Source organism: Chiloscyllium plagiosum, unplaced genomic scaffold (assembly GCF_037043375.1).
Source record: "Chiloscyllium plagiosum isolate Xiang-an unplaced genomic scaffold, Cpla_swu_hap1 HiC_scaffold_4, whole genome shotgun sequence".
Lineage (NCBI taxonomy): Eukaryota > Metazoa > Chordata > Chondrichthyes > Orectolobiformes > Hemiscylliidae > Chiloscyllium > Chiloscyllium plagiosum.
The window spans coordinates 10,847,140-10,873,202 of NW_028270142.1; the positions used below are offsets into that span (position 1 = coordinate 10,847,140).

Consider the following 26,063-nt stretch of genomic DNA (forward strand, 5'->3'; position numbering starts at 1 on the left):
TCAGCACTGGATTATAAAAAGGAAAAAGAATTCCAATTTACTAATGCTAACAATCAACCTGTTAAACATCAAATGTTAACAAAATCAAGATCACTTGTGATGGTCCTCTATTGCCACAGCACCAATCTCCTTACAACATGGTCATCCTTGGCCTCGCCCATTGCCACACAATCAGATCACAAATTGGAGGAACACCCCCCTCATCTTCAGCCTCGGCAGCCTACAGCCCGAAGAACTCAACATGGAGTGCTCTAATTTCAAATAGCCTACCTTCCATCATCCCAGTCCCTACCCCTCCCTTCCATTCCTCTGATCGACCCTTCCTTTCAACTACCAACTTGATTCTTTCCTCCCAACCAACCAGGTCATACCGGCTACCTCTACTTGTGTTCACCTATCACGACTTCACCACTACCACCCCGCGCCCCAACGCACACCCCCTCCCCACCTTTATTCACAGCTCCCCTTACACCTGAAACGTCAACTCCTCCAACTCCTGATGCTGCCTGGCTTGTTGTGTTCTTCCAGCCTCCTGCTGTCTACCCTGCAGCCAAATAGCCTGCCAATGACAACAGGGTTCACAGTGAAAAACTAAAATATAACTAGAACTTAAGAACCATACTGTAACAAAGAATTACCGTGGGTGGCACGGTGGCACAGTGGTTAGCACTGCTGCCTCACAGCGCCAGAGACCCGGGTTCAATTCCCGCCTCAGACGACTGACTGTGTGGAGTTTGCACGTTCTCCCCGTGTCTGCGTGGGTTTCCTCCGGGTGCTCCGGTTTCCTCCCACATCACAAAGATGTGCAGGGTCAGGTGAATTGGCCATACTAAATTGCCCGTAGTGTTAGGTAAAGGGTAAATGTAGGGGTATGGGTGGGTTTCGCTTCGGCGGGTCGGTGTGGACTTGTTGGGCCGAAGGGCCTGTTTCTACACTGAAATCTAATCTAATCTAATCTAATCTAATCTAATCACTTGAAGCCCAGATGTAAAATGCAGGATGCTTCACTGTTGAAAATACTTTCTTTCAAATGAAACATTGATCCAAGGGTCTATAAACTGGGAAATAAAAGAAAGGTACTGCAGATGCTCGAGCTCTGAATTAAAAAGAAAGCACTGGAGAAATTCAGCAAATCTGACAGCATCCAAGTAGAGAGAAAGTAAGCTAATATTTCAAGGAAGAGTCACATACATCCACCAAACTGCTGAGTTCCTCCAGCTTTCAGGTGAAGTGACAAAGGAGCAGCACACAGAAAGCTTGTGACTCTAAATAAGCTTAAAAACCACACAACACCAGGTTATAGTCCAACAGGTGTAATTGGAAGCACACTAGCTTTCGGAGCGACGCTCCTTCATCAGGTGATATCACCTGAAGGAGCACTGCTCCAAAAGCTAGTGTGCTTCCAATTAAACCTGTTGGACTATAACCTGGTGTTGTGTGATTTTTAAACTTTGTACACCCCAGTCCAACACCGGCATCTCCAAATCATGACTAAATAAGCTTGTTGGACGATAGCCTGGTGTCATGTGACTTCTGATTTTGTCCAACACCGGCACCTCTGCACCACAGCATAGGACCCACTGTTCCAAGAAGTGACAATCTCCTGTAAATTGTCTCTCCATTCCTCTTATCTGACAAAAGGGTTTTTGTGTTCAGCAGTTTCAGATCAGAGCTCCTTCAGAAATGCAGAGTCAGAGTCATATTTCTATTCTGACATATTCCCGATTGTACACGCCAGTCAGGAGAATGCAAACCAAGAATCCTTTCAGCTGCACTGTTCTGAGGTGACGGTATGGTGCCAGCCAGGTAGGATGAAGGGGGCCAGTTGAGTGACAGTTTAGTTGAGGAACGTGGCTGCCAAGGTCTGGGTGGGAAGAGGTTCAGAGAAGACACTGTCAGGTCTCAGGTAAAGGGGCTTTGTTGTGTCCTGGAAATAAAGGAAGATCAGCAAGTTGAGAGTGGGGGAGGGTATCAGCTCAAGGTGATGCAGTTCAGCGTGGGGGAAATAAATCAGAGGTCAGTTGGTTTTAATCATCATCATTTTCCTGAGTAACTATTTGCTTACTGCAACAGAGCTTTCCAATTACACTGGATACATTTGAAGAATTCCAATCGTAGGGGAAACTTTCCAGTGAAATCCTACAAAGTCTGCGATGCTGGGGATTACACACACACACACACACACACACACATCTACACTAGAGAAATGTCTGGCCAATCTGGGTCCCTGTTGCTTTAACCTTTTAGCTCCAGGACAGCCACCCCAAAGGCGAGGAATTAATTTGTATGTACAAAATCAGAGATCAAACAGAGGTCTTTCCTCATCTGCATTGTTCTTAAATTTGTAATCAGGATGTAGGTTGCACTGACAAGGCCACGCTTAATACCTATGCCAAGTTATCATGACACAGTGGGCCTCTTTCTCAGAATATGACACGAATGAGCATTCCAATGCCACACTGAAGCAGACCTTTGCTGGCATTATTTTTCAAATGAGTATTCAAATCAAAAAGTCCTACGTAACAAGAATAACATCAAAATATGAATAGCACCAGCAGACTGCAGATGATAGTGCTCCCATGATGATAATTAGGGAGAGAATTCCAGCTTGCTGATCCAGCAGCAATGAAAAAAACAACGATACATTTTCAAGTCAGAAAGGTATGCAACCTGAAAGTGGTATATGTCACTTTAACACTGCTACTATATCCTTCGCATTTGAGGTCTGTGAACACGAGGAGCTGTGGAAGCCATGTTGCTGCAGTACGCTTGTTCAGCCTCACTAGGGTTCCCAGAGTTGTCACAAAAGGTTCAAGATTTTTAAAACTCTGCAGAATTCCCAATTTAGATGCTGTTAACAGAAAGCATGGACAAGATTTCTGCACTTAAGAATTGCTAATTACTACAAAGAGATAGAATCCAACTATAGATAGCTAATTATAAAACATCGACAACTTGACAAGTTAATACTCTAACCCACTTAAAACTACACACACACACACACACACACACACACACACACACACACACACACTCCAGGCCGCATTCAAAGTGTGTGATATCAACGAGCACGAGCAAAACTGGAGCCAATAGGAATCGGGAGCATATTCTCTACTGTTTGGAGTCATACCTGGTGCATAGGAAGATGATTGCAGTTGTTTGAGGTCAGTCATCTCAGCTCCAATACTCCCTGCAGAGTTCCTCAGGGTAGTGTCCAAGGGCCGACCACCTTCAGCTGCTTCATCAACGATCTTCCCTCATCAAAGGTCAGAAGTGGGGATGTTCACCGATAACTGCACCACGTTAAGCTCCATTTGCAACTCTTCAGATACTAAAACAGTCCATCTTCAAATCTTCAAAAGATCTGGACAACATCAAGGCTTGGACTGACAAGGGGCAGGTAACATTCACACCACACAAATACCAGGCAGAATATCACCTCAAGTCTAGAAGCCATCGAGAAACATCTCAGATTTGTTGTGAACTGTTCCATCATTGGAGTTGTGAATGAAATTGAATACTGTACAACCATTAGCAAATTACCCTACTCGTGCCTTGTAACAGAGGGGTCAATAATGAAGCAGCTCATGATGCTCTCACAGTAACCTACCCAGAAGCTGGCTCTCTCAATTTGCCTTGAGTTGCAGTGTCAGACTTTCATAGAATCAGATACACACAGCATGGAAACACCCTTCAGTCCAACTCATCCATACTGACCAGATATCCTAAATAAATCCATCCCCATTTGCCAACATTTGGCTCATATCCCTCTAAACCCTTTCTATTCATATACACATTCAGATGTCTTTTAAATGTTGCAATCAAACCAGTCTCCACCACTTCTTCTGGCAATTAATTCCATACCTTCTGCTTGTAAACATTGTCATCTTCAGTTACTCCCAAGAGCGTCACATTTAAGTTCAATGAGCAAGGTGACTAGAATAAAGAATAAGCGATGTTTCCTGTTCCCTTTCTCACAGGTGCTTAAAATCCTCTTCGCAAGGGAAAGATTGTCCTTCAAGGTTCTTAATCTTTCACAGTCACAGCCAAAACATTTGCTCATTCCATAAATCAGCCATGAACATGTAACCCTGAATATGGGACTCTTGCTTGGAACTGGGACCCAAAATGGTGCAAAAAAAAACTCGAAGATTTGCCTCAAATAATCTGGACCGTCCTCCTTGCTGCACAGCAAGTACAATCCCAATTGCTGGAAGGTTTTTCCAACTGACAGGTTTCACTTTAGGGGGAAATGGCTCAGAAGAATAAATATCTTTGTCTTTTTAAGCGACAAACTTTCTTCCAAACAACAATACATCAAGTGCTTAACATTCGCTGGTCTCAATCATGCAGTAAAAGCAAGTGAGATGATTGATCAAATAAAAATTTTTTTAATGTAAATGGCTCTCATTAACAGAAAAGCACCTTAATAAAAGGTGCAGAGACCAAGGAAGGTTTTACCAAAACATCTCACTTTTTTTGTGATAAGTGATTAGGGCAGAAAATCTCAATTACAGAATAAAATCTCATTCAATAAAATTTTACATTTCATTGCAATATTCAACCTGTCATTTAAGTTGGTAATTGATGGCAAAATGGATCGTGCAGAGAAGTCCAGTGTGACACTAAACTAAATAGATCAGAAAGATTTACCCTAAATTAGCTGAATTCTTGTGTGCATAGGTAAACAAGGAAAGCCTGCTGGACAATATATTTCACTGATGTGCGACTTGATAAGGCATCTCTCACCAGTAATACAAGGCCATGGGAGTGCTGCATACAAAAAGGGACTGGGAAAGGTTGTGACTGATCAATTTGACCATTTACACAATCCAAAGGAGGGAAGCAAACATTCATCACGCATGTGCGTGTGTGCGCACGCACACGCACACACACACAGACAAACTGGATAAGCACTTCATTTCTACCATTTAAACAACTTGTGTGCAAGCAATTGAAAATGGATCATACAGAAAACTAGTTAATTTTTTTTGGCTTTCTTGAATGCATTTCCATCGAAAGCTGAAACCTATTACTATATACCTATTACTATATACCTATTAGCCCTGTCACTTTGTCAGTCAGTAAATCAAATAGATTCTACTGACAGGTGCTATCCTTTTACTCTTTTTGAGCTGCAATTTGTGGAAACACGGAAAGGTAAAATTTCATGGGCGTAAGGAACCTCTTCCTGATGCTAGGTATATGCAACAGCATAAAAAACACACAAGCACCAAATATTACAATGAAACACTGTCCTTTTTTATGCATTTGCAAATATCTGAAGGTACTGCTTTGTTTCTTAGATTTTTGTTCTCTTTCTCTCACTTCTCCATCTGGTCTCATTTTAGCCCAGATGGCAAAACCACCTGGACATCTCCACAACTGCTTTGAAAACCAGTTACTGTAAGCCAACAGGAGGCAGACTTTGCAGTGTGGAGTCGTTCTCCCTGCCAATTTTACTTTGCCCCAAGGTGAAGTAGTTGCTTAGCCAAGAATAAACAAAAGTCAGACATTGTGAGTAGCTGTTTTTGAATTGTAACAAGGGCAGAAATTCTGAGTCAGATTCTAATGCTCACAATAAATAAGTTTCCAGTGTGTACAACATAATGATTTAGCCTGATAATTATAATAATCAATTCCAAAAGGATTTCAAGCTTCATAGTGAGGATTTCTCTCTTTGGAATTCAAGTCATTATTTATTAGTTTATGTTGAATTGCATTCTTTAGACAAACAGGGAAGAAAATGACTACTACGCAAAAAGATGTGATGAAGTGGGCCTTTGCCAAGAAATCCAAGCTGAATGCTTTTTAGCTAGATTTCTACTGACTGCTGTTAAAGAAGTAAAGTTAATATTACCTTCATTCCTGTCTTTTTTTTTTAAGTCCGATGGGAAGAATACCTCCAGTTCCGGCCTCAGAGGCAAGTACAAAGTCATCGGCAAACCAACAACCTTAAACCAGCTAAGTAAAAACAATGAATGCAGATGCTGGAAACCAGATTCTGGATTAATCGTGCTGGAAGAGCACAGCAGTTCAGGCAGCACCCATTCCTGATGAAGGGCTTTTGCCCGAAACGTCGATTTTACTGCTCCTCGGATGCTGCCTGAACTGCTGTGCTCTTCCAGCACCACTAATCCAGAACCTTAAACCAGCCACTACTGAAGTGAAGTAAACCAAAGCACTTACAGAGGGAGGCAACCGGTAGCTTATCTCCTCTGTCATCTATCCAATGATAGCTGACAAGCGAGCTACACAAATCCTTTTGACTTGCTAATCAGGTACATCCTCTTAGCCTCAAACAGCCAAGTACTTGAAAATTCCAAAGGCTGCTTTTGCAAATACCTTAAAAAAATCCTGTTAACTAATATAACAAATTATAATTGAGTATTATGGCCGAAAACATCACCCATCTATTAAATATAATTAAATATGTATAAACTTCTGTTAAGTTACAATACAAAAATCAGATGAGTTTTTGAATCGTGTGCTGACATTTTAAATTTGAAAATTATAAGCAACATAGAATTTAAGAGGGAAATTTTCAGCCAAAACATCCTATAATGATAAAGCATGTTATAAAAATGTAAATTTTTTTGAGTGCTTCCACAAAAGAAAAGAAACAACATTACCCAGATTCAGTGTAGTGTTAAACAAGTGTCCCACTGTGAGAGGGGCCATCTTGTGCATGAGGTGTTAAACCAGAAGCTCTGCCTGCTTTTTCTGATGAATGTGAAAGTTCCCACAGCACTTTTCCAAGTGAGTTCTCATTGTGTCCTAGCCAACCTTTCTACCATACCCAGTATCACTAAAATAGAATGAGTCGTTGATACATTGATATAACTTTGTTAATCTCAAGATTTGAGGAGAAAGTGAGGTCTGCAGATGCTGGAGATCAGCGCTGAAAATGTGTTGCTGGAAAAGCGCAGCAGGTCAGGCAGCATCCAGGGAACAGGAGAATTCCAGCAACACATTTTCAGCTCTAGTCTCAAGATTTGCCATGTTTTCCTCTATCACGAAGTACTTCATTAGCTGCAACGCAGAGTTGGGATGTTTTATAGATGTGAAAGGCAGTTTATATATGCACACACAAGCTCTTTCTTTCTACTACACTACAGGCCTTATGCAGCCCAAACAAACAATCTGGAATACCATAAAATATAACTGATTTGGAGGAACCAGTGTTGGACTGCAATGGATAAAAGTTAAAAATGACACCAGGTTATAGCCTAACAAATTTATTTGGAGGCACGAGCTTTTGAAGCGCTGCTTCTTCATCAGGCGGTCATGGAGCAGGTCCATACAACACAACATTTAAAGCAGAAGGTTAGAGTATCATGCAGCTGAAATATATTAAACAAACTTAGATCAAGACTTTCATCTTTTAGGATGGTTTTTCTAGTCTCTGTTTGTTAATATGTAAATCCCAAAACTCCTTTTAAGTCACATTCTCAAGATAACTTCAGGTTTTCTGACAAAATGTGTCATCTCAGCTCAGACAATGCATTAAAGGTGTGAGTCTTGAGTCAGACTGGTTCTATTTCTAAAGTGGGATTTACAGAATCTTACAATAAAATAGAAGTTAAAATCATCTGGGGAAAAAAAAATCAAGATTTTAAACTTACCTTGGCTTTACTCCAACAACACCCTTAAGGCATTTCTGTTCCAATATGATTGACAATTTTCAGACATATTCCTCTCGACTCTGCCAAAAGAGAAAACAATATTTATCAAAGTTGAACATTGCCACACTATTCCTTCACTCAGATTCTATACTTGTGTCATACTACAATGGTTTAATTATTGCAATAATGATTTACATCTTTGTACCCAGCACTGAAGACAAATTGCACAAAATTATACCATCATGGGATTTGTGAAATCAAAACATCAGAACGTTATTTGAGGCGATACGAAGTTGCTAAATTGCATAAACATCTCTTTTCAAGGCAGCAAGCTCATCTGTGAACGAATCTAGGGCTGAGAGCAGGAAAATCATTAATATTAACTCTTAAGGCTCGCAGGTTAGGTAAGTTTATACATTTCCTGGACATTTCACTCCTCAAAATCTAAACTAGTAAATTAATTAAATTTTAGGCTATAAACATGAATGTGGTGTAAAACACATATGTCACACCACTGTATTAAGAGATGTTCAGTTTAGGGGGTTAAAGTAGAGCACCTCACTCTTTTATTCTACTTCACAGAAAGGTATACATGATCAAACATGAATGCTCCATTACAGTAAGATTCTATCTGCATAAACCCTTAAAAATTATTAAATCAAACATTGATTTTCTTTTGAAAATCTGCCTCTCATGACAGCACAAAAAGAATTTTCCCAATGGATAGAAACTATGTTTCCTGCATTCTGTTACTCAAATGTACCAGCAATCAAGACGTCAACATCTAAGAGTTGTTAACCTTATCACTTCCCATTCAGAAGCAAAAAGAAAAAAAAAGTTAAACTGACATTTTTACGGCTTAACTTAAAAATATTTAAGTAAAATATGCTTTAACATTTTTATGTTAAAACATCATAGTCAACATTTAATCTATTTGAGAACTGCAACACAAGATCCAAACTATAATATGGTGACAAACTATCACTAAATGGCATTTGAACTTCTACACCAAAAAAAAAGTGGTAAACGTTGCTTATACCGACCTTTGTAAAGCCTTTGACAAGGATCCGCGTAGTAGACTAATTGGCAAAGTTAGATTATATGGGAGTTGGGGTGAGCTTGCCAATTGGATACAAAATCGGCTTGATAGGAGGAGACAGAGGGTTGTTTTTCTTCCCCAGACTGGAGCCCTGTGACCAGTGGGGTTCCACATGGATCGGTACTGGGTCCACTTTTTGCCTATCATTTATTTTCAGGACTTGGATGAGAATATAGAAGGCATGTTTAGTAAGTTTGTGGATGACACCAAAATTGTGTACAGTGGACAGTGAAGAAAGTTAGCTAATATTGTAAAGAGACCTTGATCGATTGGTTCAATGAGCTGACAAGTGTCAGATAGAGTTTAATTATCTAAGTCTGAGGCGTTGCATTTTGGCAAAACAAACAAGAGAGTGGGACTTTTACAATTAATGGTAGGACCCTGGATAGTGTTGTAGAACAGACAGACCTAGGGGTTCAGGTACATAATTCTTTGACATTTGCGTCAAAGGTAGAGGGGGTGGTTAAGACAACATTAGGAGAGCCTTCATTGCTCAGACCATTGGATATAGGAGTTGGGATATCATGTTGAGGTTGGACAGAACATTAGCGAGGCTTCTTCTGGAGTACTGTGAGCAGTTCTGATCACCCTGTTATAAGAAGGATATTATTAAACTGTAAAGGGTTCAGAAAAGATTTACCAGATGTTGCCAGGAATGAAGAGCTTGAAATTTACGAATCGACTGGAAAGGCTGGAACATTTCTCACTGGAGTGTAGAGGTTGAGGGGTGACCTTACAGAAGTTCATAAAACCATGAGGGACATAGATAGATTAGGTGAACAACAAATATCTTTTCCCTCAGATTTTTAAGGTAAGAGTAGAAATTTTTAAAAGGGACATGATGGGCAACTTTGTTTTTAGATAGATAAGTACAGAAATAGGAAAGGTTTGGAGGGATATGAGCCAAACACAGGCAAGAAGGACTAGTTTAGGAACACTGTTGCAGTGGACTAGTTGGACAAAAAGGGTCCTTTTCCAGGATGGATGACTATGACTTTGACTGCGCCTTCTCCCGGATTTCGACTGAACTATGGTGTTAAATTTACACCTCGTGCACAGTACACAGACTACAATTTTAATTGAATTCCAAGCACCGCGCGCACACACACACACACACACACACACACACACACACACACTTCCCTGCATACAAATGTTATGATGCAGAGTACCAGCTCTGGCAATTCAGATAACACAATTGAAGTTACGTAACTATTAAAATCTAATATTAGCAATATGATCTTAGGGACGCTTCTTCCTGATCTGCACTCAAATTACTTCAATATGTAGAATATTAAATAATGTTCAGAAAAAAAGAGTCATAAAGTAGCCTGGTTATTAGAAAAGCCATTCGATACGTGCAACTTTATATGAATATTAACTGGGGCTCGCGTTCAGTGCAAGAATGCTGCAACTGATTAGTTAAAGGTTTTAGGGAAAACAAACAAAAAAATCACCCGTATATTTTATATATTACAGGCCTCCAACAATGCAAATAAACTGCTTTACCCATTACTGGGGCAAAAAATGTATTTTGCAAAGCCCAGCTCAAATCATACTTCCTCCAAATAAGGAAGTAGGCCAGACCTACCTACAATAGGTCCTCCACTGGCACATAAACTGCAATCAGGCCACAAAAGCAGCAGTGTGAAAATAGGCCGAGCACGACTTTCAATGACAGCAACACAGGTGAGATCTCCCCAGTGTCTCTGCCAATATTTCTCTCTCAACCAGCCTCACATTGCTGTTCAAAAATCAATTACAAATCTGAGATTAAGGACAGTCAATTCAAAAGTACTAAATTCACACAAAGTGCTCCAGGTTGCTCTGAGAAGTTTTCAAAGGCAACTTATTTTAATTGTTAATCTTACGAGGAACTTTTCAAAATTTCTTTAGTCGCCCAAACATACATCACACACAGACATTCTTGGTCAGTCACGTGGATGGAGATCTTGACTTATCTAAATCTTTATAGTTAAATCAGTACTCCCATATCGAACACCAGTTGTGAGAAGCACAGAGTGTGACAAGGGCACAGAATGCACTGTGGACAGGGGACTTCAATGTCAATCGTCTCAACGGACTCAGTATTACCACAGCTAGCCACAAAAAGACACGACCCTCTCTCCCTCATAGCCCTACACACGGATGAAAAAAGCCACCATTTTTACTGGGACAACACATCTATCCTGGGACAAGCTAAGCAAAGGCATGCCAGAGAATTCCTAGAGGCCTGGCACTCCAACCACAACGCCATAGACAAACATAGATCTAGATGCCATCTATCAACCCCTCAGAAAACGAACAGGAAAGGATATCACCACAAACCCCAGGAACCCCATCCAGGAGAAAGGTATAAATAGAAAGCAGGAGACAACAGCTTCGCTTCACTCGGAGGTCACTACTGATGATGTTACCTAGCCAGGTAATGAAACACCTGGATATCAAACCTACAGCTCAGCGAGGAAACCTACACCCCACCCCTCAGTATTACCGTTACTGGCAGAGGCCAAACGTTACTTGACTAGTTCTACGGCAGATGATGGGGTAGCCAACAAAAGGGATAAACCTAATTTGCTTCAACTTCACTGTCTGATAATAGTTTCCTTAGTGAGCTGGGCCCAATAGCTTTCCACCTTTGCAGGCAAAGTGTTGATTCTTTTTTCCAACCAGGAAGCTGGAGACAGATGGAGGGTGAGGCAGGTTGTAGATGCATTCACCATGATGGCATTGGTAGGAGTGACCATCGCATAGTCCTTGTGGAGATCAAGTCCCACTTTCACATTAAGGCTGGTCTCCATCATGAACAGTGCTGTGCTAAATGAGACAGACGTCTGCCATGGCCAGAGGTGATGAAGAGAAAGTATATTCCTGTCAGGATGAAAGGGAAGGCTGGTAGGTATAGGGAATGCTGGATGACTAAAGAAATTGAGGGTTAAGAAAAAGAAGAAAGCATATGTCAGGTACAGACAGGATAGATCGAGTGAATCCTTAGAAGAGTAAAGAAGGTAGGAATATACTTAAGAGGGAAATCAGGAAGGCAAAACGGGAAGATGAGATAGCTTGGGCAAATAGAATTAAGGAGAATCCAAAGGGGTTTTACAAATATATTAAGGACAAAAGGGTAACTAGAGAGAGAATAGGGCCTTTGTGTGGAGCCACAGAAAATGGGGGAGATACTAAATGAATATTTTGCATCAGTATTTACTGTGGAAAAGGATATGGAAGATATAGACTGTAGGGAAATAGATGGCGACATCTTGCAAAATGTCCAGATTACAGAGGAGGAAGTGCTGGATGTCTTGAAATGGTTAAAGGTCGATAAATCCCCAGGACCTGATCAAGTGTACCTGATAACTAAGTGGAAAGCTACAGAAGTGATTGCTGGACCTCTTGCTGAGATATTTGTATCATCGATAGTCACAGGTGAGGTGCCGGAAGACTGAAGGTTGGCAAACGTGGTGCCACTGTTTAAGAAGGGTGGTAAAGACAAGCCAGGCAACTATAGACTGGTGAGCCTGGACCTCAGTGGCGGGCAAGTTGTTGGAGGGAATCCTGAGGGACAGGATGTACATGTATTTGGAAAGGCAAGGACTGATTTGGGATAGTCAACATGGCTTTGTGCGTGGGAAATCATGTCTCACAAACTTGATTGATTGAGTTTTTTGAAGAAGTAACAAAGAAGATTGATGAGGGCAGAGCAATAGATGTGATCTATATGGATTTCAGTAAGGCGTTCGACAAGGATCCCCATGGGAGACTGATTAGCAAGGTTCAATCTCATGGAATACAGGGAGAACTAGCCATTTGGATACAGAATTGGCTCAAAGGTAGAAGACAGAGGGTGGTGGTGGAGGGTTGGTTTTCAGACTGGAGGCCTGTGACCAATGGACAAGGATCGGTACCGGGCCCTCTACTTTTTGTCATTTTCATAAATGATTTGGATGCGAGCATAAGAGATACAGTTAGTAAGTTTGCAGATGACACCAAAATCGAAGGTGTAGTGGACAGCGAAGAGGGTTACCTCAGATTACAAGAAATGTACAAGACAGAAGCAGACCTTTTGGTCCAACTCGTCCATGCCAACCAGATATCCCAACCCAATCTAGTCCCACCTGCCAGCTCCCGGCCCATATCCCTTCAAACCCTTCCTATTCGTATACCCATCCAAATGTCTTAAATATTGTAATTGTACTAGCCTCCACCACTTCCTCTGGCAGGTCATTCCATACACGTACCACCCTCTGCGTGAACAAGTTGCCCCGTAGGTCTCTTTTATATCTTTCCCCTCTCACCCTAAACCTATGCCCTCCAGTTCTGGACTCTCCCACCCCAGGGAAAAGACTCTCTCTATTTCTCCTATCCATGCCCCTCAATTTTGTAAACCTCTAAAAGTCACCCCTCAGCCTCACACGCTCCATGGGAAAAAAGCCCCAGCCTGTTCAACCTTGCCCTATTGGCCCATTTGATCAAACTCCTGTTATAATCTGGAGGTAACCTTCTTCACTATCCACTACAGCTCCAATTTTGGTGTCATCTGCAAATTTACTAACTACACCTCTTATGCTTACATCCAAATAATTTATATAAAATGATGAAAAGTAGTGAACCTAGCATTGATCCTCATGGCACTCCACTAGTCACAGGCCTCCAGTCTGAAAAAACAACCCTCCACCACCACCCTCTGTCTTCTAGCTTTGAGCCAGTTCTGTATCCAAATGGCTCATTCTCCTAGTATTCCACGAGATCTAATCTTGCTAATCAGTCTCCCATGGGGAACCTTGTCAAACGCCTTACTGAAATCCATATTGATCACATCTACCGCTCTGCCCTCATCAATCCTCTGTTACTTCTCCAAAAAACTCATTCAGGTTTGTGAGACATGATTTCCCATGCACAAAGTCATGTTGACTATCCCTAATCAGTCCTTGCCTTTCCAAATATATGAACATCTCAACATTCAATAATGGATGCAGTATATCAGTATAAAAGAAAAGGTTGAAGAATTTGCATCTGTTTTTAGCCAAACAGGATGATCAACACGGCCTCTTCTCAAGGTCCCAATACCACAAATACCAATCTTATACTCATTCAATTCTTTCTATGTGCTAACTAGAAACAGGTGAAGACACTGGATACTGAAAAGACTATAGCCTTCACAACATTCCAGCAACTGTACTGAAAACTTGTGTTATACAACTAGTTATGCCCAAAGTTAAACTCTTCCAGTACTGCTACAAACTGGAAGCCATCAGAAAATGTGGAAAGATGCCAATATATGTCCTATGCATGAAAAGCAGGGCAAATTCAACCCCTGCCAATTACTGAAGTTGAAATAAAGTACTGCAGATGATAAAAGTCCAAAATAAAAACAAACCACTCCAGAATCTCAGCAGGTTTGGCAGCATCTGTACAAAGAGAAATGGAGTTAATGTTGAGTCCAGTACGACTCTTCTTCAGAACTGCCCAAAATAAATCAGTGAAATGCAGGGTCAGGGTTAAGCAAGATAGCCATCAATGAAAGGTTTCCTTGTTGATATTTAACCATATGTCACAGGTCCAGAATCAACGCTGAGGATTCTCAGAGCAACTAATCCCTAAATGTATACTACTGTTCAGCCACCTCTCAAAAAGGGACACTAATGAATTCATAAGTAGACTTCATCAGGATGTTGCTTGACTAGTCTGTGAGTCAACTCTCTAAATTTTGGCAGAAGCCCCCAGATGTTACTAAGGAGGACTTTGCAGGGGCCATTTGCATTGTTATCATTTCCAGTGCCTTTGTCTACAGCATTTGTTTAGGCAGTTCCATATCTTTTATCTTTGTAGGAGTCAAATACAACTGAGTGGCTTGGTAGGGCATACAAGAGTCAAGTACTTTGTGGTTGACTTAGAATCACATGTATGCCAGACCAGGCAAGGATTCCTTCTCTTAAAAAAAAAAGTGAATCAGATGCATTCTTGCAATGTCCGACAATGGTTTCACATTCACCAGCTTTTAAATCAAGATTTATTCATCAAGTTCAAATTTCACCATCGGCTTATGTGGGATTCAACCAGTGTCCCCAGAGCATTTGTTGTGGATTGCTAGCCCAGTGATGATACCAGTATGCCACCACCTCCACGTTATAATACTCTTCAGGTGGGGAGGAGGCAGTTGGTCTGACAATAATGTTTTCCATGATCTGCCAATATCACATCAAGAATGTGACCACTGAAGATAATTAAAAGCAGTCTTTGGAAAAATACTAGCTAATAGAAAAGCTAAATGTAGACAAATATGTATTTACCAGCAGAAGCAGATCCTGCTTTCGGTATCGGTTGGGATGAAATATAAGAGAACTTAAAACCTAGTAGAGATGTTAAGTAGATTCTTCTCATAATACCTTAGACTGTACTAAAATTCATTTTGGCATTTAACTTTAGAACACAAATATACTCCAGCAGAATCTGCATTTTCAGAACATTAATTTGATATTTATCAGAGAGCAGACTAGTGGCTCTCAAACATTTCCATTCACAATCAGTTGGACAGGGGAAAAGATAAGACTCCCACAAATGGCTGTGCATCCCAGTACTTAAAACTCACCATGGTTAATGGGATGCAATCCATTTTTGTGCATTTAAGTTAAACATTGTAAGTTACTTGTTAACTCATGCTAGGAACATAAGTATAGATTTTTATTTGTTACCATGCATTTAGAAAAGTCAGCTCATTCTCAAGCCGTACTTTCCTTGGGGTGGCCAGGAAAGTTAATAATTTAATCAAAGCATGCAGAGTCCCAGGTGTACTCACTTGCTGGAATCAAATTAACAGAAAACACCAACCAGTTTCCCGCACTTAAGAACTACACAGTTTATTGCAAACAACTAAATTACAAGCACAAGTAAAACGCTACAAACTATTAACATACAACCCTACTAGTTGAATTTCTAACCTTCTTAAAACAGAAAAGAACAAAACAAATTGTTTTATTGGTGAAAGGGAAGGAAACTGGGAAACCGTTCAAAACACCAGTCTGCAGGGTTCGTTGACTTGCAAGGCTTCCTGGTTTTCAATTTCTTTTCTCAGGCTCTTTCACTTCTTTGCAAGAGGCACACAGCGATTGATACACAAACTATAAAGTCTCTTAGTTACGAGTCAAGGCATCAGTTTACAATTGAGAGGAAATAACTGGCTGAAGGCTTCAGGTATTTTAGTGTAGAGACATACACAACCTTCCCTTCTAACAGTCTGAAAGCTTCTCCTTGCATCATTCATACCCAGAAATTGTTCAGTTACTCAGAGACCAATCAGACAACTTAAGACATACAGTCAGATGTACAGCATGGAAACAGACCCTTTGGTCCAACCAGTCCATGCTGACCAGATATCCCAACCCAATCTTGCCCCACCTGCCTGCACCTGGCCCATATCCCTTCAAATCCTTCCTATTCATATACCCATCCAAATGCCTTTAAAATGTTGCAATTGTACCAGCCTCCACCACTTCCTCTGGCAGCTTATTCCATACACATACCACACTCTGTGTGAACACGTTGCCCCTTAAGTCTCTTTTATATCTTTCCCCTCTCACCCTAAACTTATGCCCTTTAGTTCTGGACTCCCCCACCCCAGGGAAATGACTTTGTCTATTTATCCTATCCATGCCCCTCAATTTCGTAAACCTCTATAAGGTCACCCCTCAGCCTCCGACACTCCAGGGAAAACAGCCCCAGCCTATTCAGCCTCTCCCTATAGCTCAAATCCTCCAACCCTGGCAACATCCTTGTAAATCTTTTCTGAACCCTTTCAAGTTTCACAACATCCTTCCAGTAGGAAGGAGACCAGAATTACACGCAATATTCCAACAGTGGCCTACTGTCCTGTAATCAACACTCTGACCAATAAAAGAAAGCATACCAAACACCTTCTTCACTATCCTATATACCTTGACTTCTCTTTCAAGGAGCTATTAATATGCATTCCAAGGTCTCTGTTCAGCAACACTCCCTAGCACCTTACCATTAAGTGTATAAGTCCTGCTAAGATTCGCTTTCCCAAAATGCAGCACCTCGCATTTATCTAAATTAAACTCCAACTACCACTTCTCAGTCCATTGGCCCATCTGGTCCAGATCCTGTTGTAATCTGAGGTAACCCTCTTCGCTGTCCACTACACCTCCAATTTTGGTGTCATCTGCAAACTTACTAACTGTACCTCTTATGCTCGCATCCAAATCATTTATGTAAATGACAAAGTAGAGGACCCAGCATCGATCCTTGTGGCACTGCCCTGGTCACAGGCCTCCAGTCTGAAAAACAACCCTCCACCACCACCCTCTATCCTCTACCTTTGAGCCATATCTCCCTGTATTCCATGAGATTGAACCTTGCTAACTAGTCTCCCATGGGGAACCTGGTCGAACGCCTTACTGAAGTCCATATAGATCACATCTATTGTTCTGCCCTCATCAATCCTCTTTGTTACCTCTTCAAAAAACTCAATCAAGTTCGTGAGACATGATTTCCCACGCATAAAGCCATGTTGACTATCCCTAATCAGTCCTTGCCTTTCCAAATACATGTACATCCTATCCCTCAGGATTCCCTCCAACACCGTGCCCACTACGGAGGTCAGGCTCACTGGTCTATTGTTCCCTGGCTTGTCAACACTACCCTCCTTAAACAGTGGCATCACGTTTGCCAACCTCCAGTCTTCTGACACCTTACCTGTGACTATCGATGATACAAATATCTCAGCAAGAGGCCCAGTAATCACTTCTCTAGCTTCCCAGAGAGTTCTAGGGTACACTTGAACAGGTCCTGGGGATTTATCCACCTTTATGCGTTTCAAGACGTCCAGCACTTCCTCCTCTGTAATACAGACATTTTGCAAGATGTCACCATCTATTTCCCTACATTCTATATCTTCCATATCCTTTTCCACAGTAAATACTGATGCAAAATACTCATTTAGTATCTCCCCAATTTTCTGCGGCTCCTTACATATGCCACCTTGTTGATCTGAGGGGCCCTAATCTCTCCCTAGTTACCCTTTTGTCTTTAATATATTTGTAAAAACACTTTGGATTCTCCTTAATTCTATTTGCCAAAGCTATTGCATGTCTCCTTTTTGCCCTCCTGATTTCCCTCAGAGTATAAAGAAAGTAGGAGTATACATAAATGATTCACTCAATCTATCCTGTCTATACCTTACATATGCTTCCTTCTTTTTCTTAACCAAACCCTCAATTTCTTTAGTCATCTAGCATTCCCTATACCTACAAGCCTTTCCTTTCATCCTGACAGGAATATTCTCTCTCTCTCTGGATTCACGTCATCTCATTTCTGAAGGCTTCCCATTTTCTAGCCGTACCTTTACCTGTGAACGTCTGCCCCCAATCAGCTTTCAAAAGTTCTTGCCTAATACTGGCAAAATTGGCCTTTGCTATATGCACTCTTATTTATAATCCAATTTGAACTATTCACCCATCAGTAACCAACACTGGCTCTTGGTGAGTCAGCCAATGCCTTGAAGTAGCAATGTTCATCTTTATGTTAAAATCACTCCATGCCTGGCTCCATCTTTTTTCTAACCTCCTGCAGTCATGCAACTCCTAGATCTTGGTGCTTCTCCAATTATTCATCCCTTGACCTACCCCCTTTACCTGCCTAAACTCTGCAATTTCAATCTCTCTCCTCCATGTCATTTACTGAAAGCTGCCAGTTGGGCCAAGCCTCTGATTACCAGTTCTAATCTGCCAACAAGTGAAGCACTTTGAGACATCTTTTCAGCACATATAATGGGCTAAATCATACTACATAAAAACACACAGTTGGTTGTTGCAATATCCTTCGATCAATATCTTTGAAGGAACTTTTCCCACCTCCACAGTATTTGGTTTTTATAGTTGTGGACATTTCCCTATCCTGCAATGAAATGTTTATATTGCCAGAAGGAAGGCCAGGCAATAATGATAGCATCTGCTACAGATGTAAATTTTGAAACTCCTGAAAATGAACAGTGATAAGGCAACTAAGGAACTGGCACTACATACTTCACATATCAACATACAAGAATAATAAGCTGTTGTTTGTTTTGTTTTCACACAAAAAAAGTGGTAGAGGTGGCTTCAATTATAACATTTAAAAAGGCATCTTGATGAGTATATCAATAGGAAGGATTTGGAAGGGTATGGGCCAAATGCTGGCGGATGGAACTAAAGTATAACTTTAAAACTAAGTCATATCATGCAACAACTTTAATTTTAAAAACTGATATTTTCAACATTAAATCTCAACTAGAATTTTTCATCTGAATCCGTTCAGTCTCATATTCTGTTAGATGGTGATCTGTTATTACTTTTCACTGGTGCTTTCTTTTCTTCAAAAAAAAAGTTGCAAAAGATGGCAAATTTTATTCTGAATCAATAACCATGTCGCAGAAACAACCAACCATTCAGTACTTGGGATCTTCAGATTATACTTTGTTAAAAATAGTTTGGAAGAATGATCACACTCTGCTAAGCACAAATGTTTTTGGTGATGAAACAGCATTTTACATTAAAGGCTTGTACTTCAAAGATTAACCTTCAGCTTGGCAAGACCTAGAAGGGAAGCTTTATCAACAACTGAATTTGAAACATATTTGCCCGCAAACTTAAGTACAGCTGCCATAAAATGTGTCCATTAAAGTATAAGTAGGCTTTTAGGCATTTTCTTCAGCACTCAATTTGAGTATTAAATAAAATGGATACAGTTGCTGCAGTCATATTTTCAATGGAACATTTAAAAAAATGTTTTGACCACAATGTCACAGGTCTCTTGAAAGCTGGTCAGGGGAAGCAATTTTCAAAATCATTTCTCTGATGATTAGAGGGAGGTATTGTGGTGCAGTGATGTGTTCCTACCTCTAGACCAGGGGTCCTGAAGTTAATTCCCACTGGCTCTAGAGATGTACAATAACATCTCTGAACAGACTGATTGGAAAATACCTGTTCACTAGACAGGAATTTTGGATACATTCTCTTCATATACAAACAAAAAAAAAAAATCAATCTTGTATGATTATGTACTACTTAACATCTTGTGAAGGTGCTGGTGTTGGACCGAGGTGAACAAGGTCATAAGTCACATGTCACCAGGTTATAGTCCAACAGGCTTATCTGAAATCACAAGCTTTCCAAAGATGATGATGGAGCAGCACATTGAAAGTTTGAGATTTCAAATAAACCTGTTGGATTACAACCTGGTGTTGCGTAACTTCTGACTTTATTTCAACATGGGGGAGTTACAAAACCTATTATTCCCTTCTGCAAGTGACAGAGGGATATGTAAGACGACTAAGACTTCATTAGATGCACAAGAAATTTGCAGATACAATATAGCACTTTGAAAAGATTCTAGAGAAATAATTTTGACTCATTAGTTAGATAAATGCATGGATTTCTACATACATGGTCATTTTGAAATGTCAGTTAGGTTGGTTTTGCTAATGGTTACAAAAAGTCACATTCAACTTGAAAAAAGGCAAAATTGAATCTTTCTTTTGCAAATCAACAACAGTACAATCATCACTGAAATGCACTGCTTAAATAATATGTACTACAGGACTTTATTCAATATTCTGCAAAACTTGAAAAATGGTGTAACTTCCTACTAGATAAACAAATATTTTTCAGTTTATTATATTTGTGAGCAAACATAAATAACATTCTATGTAGAAGACATGAAATGCTGTTGTAACAACTTGAAGAGTACATTACAAAATAACAGACTGCTTTGTTCAAATTTAGAAAGTCAGGCACTGAAGACCTGCGCCCACACCTCCCCCCCTTACTTCCCTCCAAGGCCCCAAGGGATCCTTCCATATCCGCCACAGATTCACCTGCACCTCCACACACATCTATTGCATCCGCTGCACCCAATGTGGCCTCCTCTATATTGGGGAGACAGGCCGCCTACTTGCGGAACGTTTCAGAGAACACCTCTGGGACACCCGGACCAACCAACCCAACCACCCCGTGGCTCAACACTTCAACTCCCCCCTCCCACTCCACCAAGGACATGCAGGTCCTTGGACTCCTCCATCGCCAGACCATAGCAACACGACGGTTGGAGGAAGAGCGCCTCATCTTCCGCCTGGGAACCCTCCAACCACAAGGGATGAACTCAGACTTCTCCAGTTTCCTCATTTCCCCTCCCCCCACCTTGTCTCAGTCAAATCCCTCTAACTCAGCACCGCCTTCCTAACCTGCAATCTTCTTCCTGACCTCTCCGCCACCACCCTGGCCTATCACCCTCACCTCGACCTCCCTCCAGCTATCGCATTTCCAACGCCCCTCCCCCAAGTCCCTCCTCCCTACCTTTTATCTTAGCCTGCTGGACACACTTTCCTCATTCCTGAAGAAGGGCTTATGCCCGAAACGTCGATTCTCCTGTTCCTTGGATGCTGTCTGACCTGCTGTGCTTTTCCAGCAACACATTTGCAGCTCTGATCTCCAGCATCTGCAGTCCTCACTTTCTCCCAGACTAAAACTGAAGCCCAGTATTTACACACATTCAAGCTTTTACTTCTAGATTATATATATTAGAAACATGCGCCTCTGAATATCGACCACCAAAGTTTTACTCTTTTTTAAAATTGGTATCTCCTAACTAATCTGTTCAGAAATGTCATAACACACCTCTGGAACAAGTGGGACTTGAACTCAGGCCTCTAGTTCATAAGTAGGTACACTGTCCCTGCACCACAACAGCCTTTTTTCGTTTTTCTGGTAATCACCTCGATAGTGCCCACCAGATATATTTAGTCAAATGAAATTAATTAATATGCTCAATTCTCACTTGCCAACTTGAACCTTTATTAGGCTCTCGTTCGTTTGACTTTCAAGTTATTTGGGCTAGCATATCATGCAGTTTGCTTTGAAAATTAGCTCAGAAAAGAAAACTCCATGAACAAATCTAGAATTATTTTAACTTGTCTAAAATTTTTTTGGGGGGGCGGGGGTGGGGGGGGTGGGGAGGGAGGAGGAGGAGGAGTATTACTTCCAATAACTTTTCTCATAATAAAACAGACAGGAGGACCACAAAATATTGTCCGGCTCTGAAAATGATCAAATATTTCTTGTGGTTACAGACATGGGTCTGAGAGTAGTCACCTAAATACTCTAAACAATTCTTTGGCAGACAGTGAAAGGCCTGAGAATCTACACGAACAGAAGTTTCAAGCTTCAGATACCGGTCGCCAATTAAAACCCATTCAATAGAAAATGCCATCAACTTTATGGTATAACTCCTAACATTTTTGCCATGTTAAAAGAAAACATATTTCAGGACTCAAGGTGTCAACTGCAAAAACTTTAAATGTAACAATTGCATTTTATTTGATTTTTCAATTTCCCCTTTTTGATTAATGCATTTTGCCAATTTTTCATTTTGAAAGTCATGACTGTAGATACTTCAATTAAGACCACCTGATTTATGATAGCTAGACAACTTATAAATGCAAAATCTGAAATAGTTTTTTTCATTCATTCTAGAGAATGAGGGCACCACTGGGTAGGTCAGCATTTATTTAGCATCCTGAATTGTCCTTGTGAAAGTGAAGATAGGCTGCATTCTTGAACTTGCGCAGTCTTTGAGATGCAGGAGCTATCTTACTGCTGTTAGGAAGGGAGTTCCAGGATTTTAATCAACATTGAAGGAACAATGATATTGTTCCGCGTTAGGACAGCATGTGGCAGGTCGTGATGTTTCCATGCATCTGTTATCTTCATTCTTCCAGCTGCTAGAGGTTGAAGATGTCATCTAAGGAGCATTTGAGAGTTGGTGCTGGTACATACTGCTGCAACTATGCAATGGTGAAAATAGTGAAGATTCAAAATGGAGATGGGGTATCAATCAAGTGGTCTACTTTGTCCAGGATGTTTGCAAGCATTGTTGGAGCTGCATCCATCCAAAAAACTGAAGAGAAATTACATCACATTCCTAACTGGTGCTTTGTAGATGATGGACAGGCAATGGAGAGATAGGAGTTACTGCAAAATTTCAAACCCTGGCCTGCTCTTGTCACTGCGCTATTTAGACGGTGGATCCAGGTCAGTTTCTGGTTAAAGACATTAACAGTGGTAATGTTGTTGAATATCAAATCAGGTGGTAGAGTGGATTAGATTCCCTCGTTTAAGATGGTCATTGCTTCACATGGCCCAAGTGTTCCTTGCCATTCGTTGACTCAAGCATGGATGGTGTCAAAGTCTTGAACTGCTTCTCTATCTGAGACACTGTGTAATCATTAACGAATATCCCAACTTCTCACCTTATGATGGAGGGAAGATAGTTGATAAAAGCACCCCTGGGTAGCTCGCCTCGGACACTTTCTTACAAAAAAAAAATTTTGTTCACAGGATGTGGGCATTTCTGGCTCGGCTAGCATTTAACTGCCCTTTGGACAATAAGAGTCAACCACATTACTGGGGTCTGGAGTCACATGTAGGCTAGTCAAGGTAAGGACAGCAGTTTCTTTTCCTAAAAGACAATAGTGAACCAGATGGGACGTTTTCCTGACAACGATTTGGTGGTCATCTTCAGACTTAGAAATTCATATTTCTAGTGAATTCCAATTTCACCAATTGCCATGGTGGGACTTGAACACAACGTCTCCATATCATCAGACTGTGGTTCTGGATTAATAGTTTAGTGACATTACCATTGTGCCATGGTCTCTCTAGTTAAACACTGTCACATGATAATATTAACATAGCAAAATCTGCTGTAAGGCAAATTCTATCTTGTGGAAAAATTTCCAAAAATTCCATTTGACAAATTCCAAATCTCATCTAATGTAGTTAAGTGAATGCCTTAGAGTAAACAAATTACTAATGGTTATAACAGTTCTCCCTATTGGTCTGCCATGCTTAGAAATGAACAGAACTACAAATGGAAAACAACGTGACACTAAACCTCAACATTTATGGACAGTAAGTGTGATGCTTTATAATGATGGATGATAAATACATTTGATGCTTCAAAACCAGAATGCAGTTGCCTACATCAATCCTCAATCCAATGTGTAAAATTTCATAGAAGAGCAAACTAGAATAATTTATTCAATCAGAAACGCATCCTGTCGAATGATTGCCACAGAATATTGCTAACACAGTAAGGCTTTAACTCAATTGGTGAACTAAAGAAAATTTGCAGCAGGATTCTTCTGAATGCTATAAAAAGTAATATATTTTTTGAATACGAAATGGCTCAAGACTTCTTGTCCCATGGTACACAAACTTGCACTTGTTACTTACAAATGCCAATGCTACTCAGTAAGCAATGCTAAAATACTAATAGATATACAAACAGGAAAATACAATGGAAGTAAATTGCTTACCAAACTCATTTTAACTAAGTGTTCCAGTAGTGATGAACATTTGAAGAAACTCTAATTGTAGACTTTCAATAAATGCACATAAGGACACGCAACAAAACATGACTGATAAATTAGTTAATGAAGCAAAAATTTATGTTAACTAAATATATGATTTGCAAACAAAGCAATACCTTAAAACATCGTCACTATTATTCAGTAAATGCATAAAGGATTTCCTAAATTACAACGAAGTTAAATTTACACATTGGACTTTTCTACATTAAAAAGCACAAGCCTCTATAGATTACAATTAAAAAGGTGACTAAATATGGTAGATATTTTCCAATCAGCCTGTTAAGAGATGTTATTACATTTCTAGAGCAGGTGGGACTTGTACCCAGGTCTGAGTCAGAGAGAGGGATACAACTAGTGCACTACAAGAGCCCATGACTAAATATTATAAAAATAAATGAACATAAGGCCATTTGGGTCTATGTTTAGTTTGGTTCAAGTGGTCATCGTTCCATCCAAATCAGAGTTACAAGTTGCAGGACAAAAGTAGGTGTCCTAGGTTGACAGTTAATGTAGTTGCAAGGGAGTTCTGTATGGTGCAAAGTATCCCATCTTTGAAGAGATATTAAACTGATGGGCTGTTTGTTTAGCTGGCTTAAATGATCCTATAGCATTCCTCTTCACTCCCCTCTCCCCACCAAAAGAATGAACAAGAATGGTAAGAGACACTGCAAATAAACAATCAACCAACACCACAAAGCAGATTAAAGTAAATCATAGCATACTTTCACAAAGAGTAAAAAAGATGAAATGTGCAAACTGCTGGTCTGCAAAGCATGTCTACTTCATCGTCAATCACTAACTGTCTGCACTGGTTTTGGCCCATCAAGTCAGTGCCAGTCAAAATAAATTCACATCTTATTTTGTGCTTTGGGAGTCCCTGAGATCAGGAAAGATGCTGTATAAGTGGGTGACTTATCTTCCATGAATACTGATACTCTGAACAGTTTTGGGCCCCTTATCCAAAAAAAAACACTGGCATTGGTGACAATCCAGAGAAAGTTCACTAGGCTGAAATACCAGGTATGGGGGGACCATCTTGGGAAACTAAGTAGGATGCAACTATAATCTTTAGAATTTAAGGGATCAAGATGACCTTAGCAAAACATACAAGATTCTTAGGGAGCTTTATATCAAGATGCAGAAGAGTTGTTTCCCCTTGTGAGTGTGTCTAAGGCCAAGTGGAAGAAAGGGTGGCATTTTAAGGCTGCAATCAGGAGGAACTTCTTCACTGAGGGGCAGTGAATCTTTAGAGTTCTTTATCAAAGAGGGCTATTGAGGTTGGATCATTAAGTATATTCAAGGCTGAGACAGACAAACAGACACAGATTTTAAATCAGTAATGGAATTAAGAGTTGTGTGGAAAAGGCAGGAAAGTGGAGTTGAGGGTTATCAGATCAGCCATGATCATTTTGAATGGCAAAACAAGCTCAGTGGCTGAATGGCCTACTTCTGCTCCTTTGTCTTATTGCCTTATGCCATCAACAGACCAAGGTGACCTACACTCAAGAGGCAGACTTAGGGAAGAAATAGCAAAGACACTAAACATGTGCTGCCAAAACCTTTTCCCAAACAGTAGATTTGTCACAACTTGTACCAAATGTGAGTATGTCTGATCAAGGAAAAAAATTAATCTAGATAGCAATAGATCAATTAGGTGTCACGATAGTATTTGAAAACTGTTTAAGATCAATATACGAGATACTATTTATAGAAACGTCAGTAATCAAGGACAGTCAAGATAGATTTGCAAAAAGCAGCAGTGCTTGATTAAGTAAATTTGGTGAGGCTGAAAACAAAAGGAATGTATTCAAATCAATATATTTGAGCACTTGAAAAAGCACAGAAGGAGCTTCTGGAAGATCAAGGCCTATAATACTAAAAGATAAAGTAGTAGAATAGATGGAAGGTCAAAAGGTAG

General features: G+C 40.4%; 1 protein-coding gene across 9 annotated transcripts in view; it reads right to left on the reverse strand.

Moving 5' to 3' along the window:
- The window catches only part of ncoa2 (nuclear receptor coactivator 2), a 309,391-nt gene that overhangs the window by 201,772 nt on the left and 81,556 nt on the right, over positions 1–26,063 (reverse strand). For all 9 annotated transcript variants that reach the window (XM_043689194.2, XM_043689197.2, XM_043689193.2 and 6 more), the window contains exon 2: positions 7,626–7,705. The gene's annotated coding sequence lies outside the window, so the exon portion shown is untranslated. The remainder of the gene's footprint in view (positions 1–7,625; positions 7,706–26,063) is intronic.